This window comes from Prosopis cineraria, unplaced genomic scaffold (assembly GCF_029017545.1).
Source record: "Prosopis cineraria cultivar Desert tree isolate PC_DT_omini unplaced genomic scaffold, ASM2901754v1 PC5, whole genome shotgun sequence".
In the NCBI taxonomy this organism is placed as follows: Eukaryota; Viridiplantae; Streptophyta; class Magnoliopsida; order Fabales; family Fabaceae; genus Prosopis; species Prosopis cineraria.
In genome coordinates, this window is record NW_026555336.1 from 33,220,028 (window position 1) to 33,226,027 (window position 6,000).

The 6,000-nt window shown below is 35.6% G+C and overlaps 1 pseudogene; it reads left to right on the plus strand.

The window, feature by feature from the left end:
- Positions 1–512: 512 nt before the first annotated feature.
- On the plus strand, positions 513–5,577 carry LOC129311636 (phosphate transporter PHO1 homolog 3-like; annotated as a pseudogene).
- Positions 5,578–6,000: the final 423 nt, after the last annotated feature.

Genomic DNA, 6,000 nt, shown 5'->3' on the forward strand with positions numbered 1-6,000 from the left:
ACTTATTAAAATTTGACTTAAACAATTTATATATAAATTTTAATTTAAACGATTGAGGATTGTATTAAAAAAATTAAAAATGAAATAAAAAATATTTTATTTTTTATTTTATTAATTTTATACAATTGTTTATCTATGAAAAATTATATTATTCAAAGTATGATTGGGTATTAAATATAAATATTTTTTTTGATAATAATTTAAATATTAATTTGTTACAATACAAAAACTAATTCATTTTGCTAAACTTAACCTCAATTTTAAACTCTTTAAATTATGTTCTTTATTTTTTTAATATAATTCTAAATTGTTTAAATTAAAATTTTTATTTGAACTACTCTGATTTAATTTTAATATTTTAATATTTATTTGTTTGTTAAATATTTAAATAATATTTTTATAATATTCATTCATTTATTATTATAATGAGGTTTGTGATTTAAAAAAAAAAAAAACACTGCCAAACGGCAGTGCAATTCCCTCCTATACAGCAGACATTATAAGCAGAATCTCCTCCTATTACTCCGGTGAAGCTATTTGTATAAGAAATCTTCATTTCAGAAACTTTCTTGACAGGGCTTTCCAGTGTGATCATCCAATACTTACTTTTCCATTCTAACTCTAATTACTGTGCTCTCTCTGTTTTTCTGCAAGTTCCAGTGAATTATTATCAGATATCAAATAGCTTGAGTTGCTTAGAAAGGCCAAAAATGAAGTTTGGGAAAGAATTTGAAGCACAAATGGTGCCAGAATGGAAGGAAGCATACATGGATTACACTTACCTGAAGACCCTTTTGAAAGATGTCCAGCTCTACAAGCAGAGAAGCCAGCCACCTGCAACTCCAGGAGGCCTAAAGAGAAATCTTACACTCTACAGGGCTTTCAGTGGTCTCATTCAGAGACAAACCCACCATTCCATTGATCCCCATGTACAAGATATTGAGAGCCAACCCATAATGGTGAGCTCCGTGCAACAAGATGGATCGGTGAGCTATCAAACTACTTTTTTGCTGTCTGCGGAAGAAGGTGGAGAATTTGAGATGATATACTTTAAGAGGCTGGATGATGAGTTTAACAAAGTGGACAAGTTTTAATAGGTCTAAAGTGGAGGAAGTGATGAAGGAAGCTGCTATGCTGAATAAGCAAATGGAAGCTTTGATTGCTTTCCGGATAAAGGTTGAGAAACCCTCTCCATGGTTCAATAGCTCTGTGGAGATGACACGTCTTGCTTCAGATGTTGCAACTTCAGCAGCTACATTATCACCTTCTACACCCAGAGGGGCCAAATTGCACGGTAAGCTTTTTCACGTCTTGGTATCACCATAACTTGCTATCAATCCTTCTATGTCCTCAAGTATTTTATAGCCTGTAGATGCATTGAATTCATAAAAATCAGCAACATGCTAGCTAAAAATGTTTCAATATTGGATTAGTAGATACTAGCTCAAAGTTTATTGGTCTGATTATAGTAAATCCACTATAATTAAATTAATATAAGATTAGATTTATACAAGAAAATAGGGAAAACATAACTTAGTGGTCTCTGTTTTTTTTTTTTGGGTGTTTTTGATTTCTCTACTTTTATTTTTCATTGTTGTAAGTTCCTCCATGAGCAAAGTATAGATGGAATTTATTTAACCGATTTTATCCTTTTCAACTTCCTAAACAGGAAGAGTTTCCATGGCCATGGAGACGATCAGTGAGGACAGCATCCGTAATGGTCAATCAGATGGCTCCAGTGAGAACAAAGAGAATGAAATTCAATTTAATGGCCAAAAGTCTCAAACGGATAAGGAAAAAGATAACAGTAATACCAAACCAGCTTCTTTGGAAGTCCTCGATCGTGTACGACTGAACAACACCCCTGAGACTCCTCGCTCAACCATAAAAAGCTTCCTCAATTGCTCTCTACACAAACAGAACTACAATTTAACAGAAAGAATTTGAAGAAAGTTGAGGAACAACTCAAACAAGCTTTCATTGAATTCTACCAAAAGCTTCGACTTCTAAAGAACTACAGGTTATACACATGCATTTTGTTTTTAACTTCATCATCTAGTTTCCTTCATATTTCTTCTTAACTTGTGTGCTTGTTATTAAAGCAGCTTTCTAAACGCGTTGGCATTTTCAAAGATAATGAAGAAATACGATAGGTAATCCACACCTTTCTAAAACTACAAGCAGAAGACAACCTAGGAAATTTAATTAGCCCCTCAAGTTCTTTCACTATACACTGCAGATTACATCAAGAAGCGCAGCAAAAACATACCTGAAAATGGTTGACAATTCCTACCTTGGCAGCTCTGACGAGGTTGGGCTTTTATAAGGAAAGAAAATCATAAAACTCAACATCATAATATTTCCCTGCATGTCAGCATCAATTTGTAGACACCTAACATCCTTATGAGTTATGATAGCTCAGCTTTCCTAAACAGGTCCCAAGGCTTATAGAGAGGGTGGAAAAAACATTCACTAAGCACTTCTCTAACTCCAATCGTAATAATGGATTGAATCTCCTTAGACCAAAACCAACTAGAGCAAGACACAGAATAACATTTTCCACAGGTAAGAACCAAGATTCCCTATGGTTCAAAAATTTACAGCACAAGTACGTAGTCTTTGATTTCTTTCCCCAAACATTTTCTTCTGTTCAAAATTGCAGGTTTTTTAGCTGGCTGCACAGCAGCACTAGTTTTAGCACTTACTCTGATCATCCGCGCCCGCAAAATTATGAATCACCCAGGGAGTACTCAGTACATGCAAACCATGTTTCCTCTTTATAGGTAGCCTTATTACTCATAATATAATTTGTAGATATTTTATTTCAAAAGCTTGAAGCTTAATCCAATGAACAAAGCTTACACGTATGCTTTACCATGTAAAAAAATTTCCTGCAGTTTGTTTGGGTTCATAGTTCTACACATATTTATGTATGCTGCCAATATATACTTCTGGAGGCGATATAGAGTGAATCAGTCCTTCATTTTTGGTTTCAAGCAAGGATCTGAGTTAAGCTACCTTGATGTTCTCCTCCTAGCTTTTGTCCTTGCGGCATTGGCACTGGCCAGTGTGCTTGCGAACCTCGACATGGAGATGGATCCAAGCACAAAAGATTACGAAGTCTTCACTGAACTTATTCCTCTGATCTTGGTTCTTGTAAGACAAGTATACTTTCACAGAATTCATTGGATCTTCATTTAGCTTATAAACTTGCATTATGAGTTCATTTGTTTCTCTGCAGATTGTGATTGTCATTTTATCATGCCCATTCAACATCATGTATCGTTCAAGCCGGCTTTTCTTTCTCACATGCCTGTTCCACTGCACCTGTGCTCCTCTCTACAAGGTAATATGGTGGAACACTAAATTACCAAATACTCCTGCTGACTGAATTCTATTCTCGCTGGAAATTCAATCTATGCCATTTCCAATGTTCCTTAGGTCACGCTTCCAGATTTCTTTTTGGCGGATCAATTTACAAGCCAGGTTCGTTAGAGACAAAAATGATATCATAGTGCCCTAGCACTTCACGTATCCCATCTCATTCATTTTTATGCACCCAGGTTCAAGCACTAAGAAGTTTAGAGTTCTACATTTGCTACTACGGTTGGGGAGATTTCAAGCACAGACAAAACACTTGCAACTCAAGTAGCATATTCAAAGCTTTTTCCTTCATTGTTGCTGTGATTCCATACTGGTGTCGTTGTATTCAGGTACCGACTCTCTTGTCTCAAAGACAAAGACGACGACGACAACAACAATCCTTTCTTGAAACAAGTGTTGGTAATTTTAAAATCATACACCAACAATAAATCAAGAAGAGTTTGTCTTTCATTGTTTAGCTCTCCAAAACCAAAACCACTATATACCCTCGCATATTAACCAGCCTCCCTTCCAACATGCCCATTAAAGTCTCCTCTAATAAAAATCTTTTCAGTCTGTGGTATGTGTTGAATCAAACTCCTCCAGATCCTTCCAAAATAATTTTTTTAAGACTGGCTTCTGTTCCAACTTGAGGCACATAAACACTAACAATATTAACAGTCTCACGTCCAACTATCATTCTTAAAGAAATAATTCTGTGTCCAATTCTGCTAACTTCTATAACGTTCTTCTTCTACTCCTTATCAATAATGATGCCTACTCCATTGCGTGTGCTTACTTTTTCTGTATACCAAAGTTTGAAACCTTGAATATCCTTAACTTCTTCTCCACGCTTTTTTTTTCTTGCAGGCATAGGATATTGATTTTCTTTTGAATTATAACCCCTACAACCTCTACAAATTTATAATTCAATGTTTCAACATTCCAAATACCAAATCTAATCTTGCTCTCATGGACTAACCTCTTTAGTCGTGCACGTCCAAAATGATGCGGTAGTCCTTGCTCATTTAACACTACATCCAGGGGCTGATGTAGCGACTCTAACTCACTTATCACTGTACTCGAGCCATGCAGCGCATTACTTATGGGCAACGATTTAGCATTAATATTATAGCGTTTATTGTCTATGTTCATAATAGATTTAACAAAGTTTTACATTGGCTGTTGATGGCCTAACACAATCCTCCTTTACTCGGGCTTGAAACCAACTATAAACATAAGCGAAGTTTCTTGTCTCAAAGACACTTTTAAGAAAAAAGCCTTGTACCTATATTAAACAGATAGAATGCAACACATCAAATCAAAACCAAATTCCTTAAATTTAGTTGTGTCGCAATGCCAATATTTTTGCTTACTAGCTCCCAAATGATCTTCCTACTTCTCCAATTAGTGCCTGAGGCGATTGTTTGAAGAGAAAGATGCCATGCAAGGATATAATGCTGGGAAATACTTCCTCACAATAGCAGCTGTTTGCCTCAGAACAGCATACAGCCTTGATAATGGGATGACTTGGAAGGTGCTTGCTTGGGTGTTCTCAATATGTGCAGCAATCGTTTCTACATATTGGGACCTTGTCATAGATTGGGGCCTCCTTCAAAAGAATTCCAAGAATCGCTGGTTAAGAGACAACTCATAATACCTCATAAAAGCGTATATTTCACAGCCATGGTATGAAAATTAACTTGGAAATCTTCAAGCCGAATTTGAAATAATTTTATCTTCTTTAGGCATTGTACATTTTAGGAATTGCTGACAAATTCTAGCATTGCAGGTGCTGAATATCTTGCTGAGATTTGCGTGGTTGCAGACAGTATTGGATTTCGAGGTTGACTTCCTGCATAAACAAGCAATGATTAGCATTATAGCAAGTCTAGAGATCATACGTCGGGGCATATGGAACTTCTTCAGGTAAGAGAGAATATTTTAGATGAATCATCAATTTCTTTTTTAAAGTTAAAATGACCAAGCATTGAGTGGCTGCAATTCAAAATTTCAGAGTGGAGAATGAGCATTTGAACAATGTGGGCAAGTTCAGAGCATTCAAGTCTGTGCCCCTACCTTTCAACTATGACGAAGCTGAAGACAAGGATGACTGATTTTAGATCCACCATCAATAGCAGAAATCTATAGAGAATGATTAAAATGAATAAAACAAATTTGTACCGAAAGAAATGGATATAAATACTGAGCAGGTTGAGCTCTTGCAAATTTATATGAAATATTTAAGATTTTCATTTGAAATAATTGCTTAGGTCAATAATAAATTGAATCAGAATTTGCACCTGTACGAAGCACGTGATGCTTCCTAATCAATAAAAATTAGAATAAGTAAATGTTAATATATATTATGCGATATACAATATGAGATTGATTTGATAACATGGCATATGACATGGATATATGAATTTGCATATTTGGTATATGCTTTAATATATTGCGCCGAGTTTCCACTGCCATCCCTTCTTTCCTCCTCCACCAGTTGATGCTGCAAAATGGTTTTTGTTTCTTTAGTGCGAGGAGGGACGCCGTCGACAGCTTCTATTTGCAATTGTGAACAGACTTTAACTAGCGCAATCTTCGATGGCTTTCTCTTGCAAATTCAAGTTCTGTTGTTCA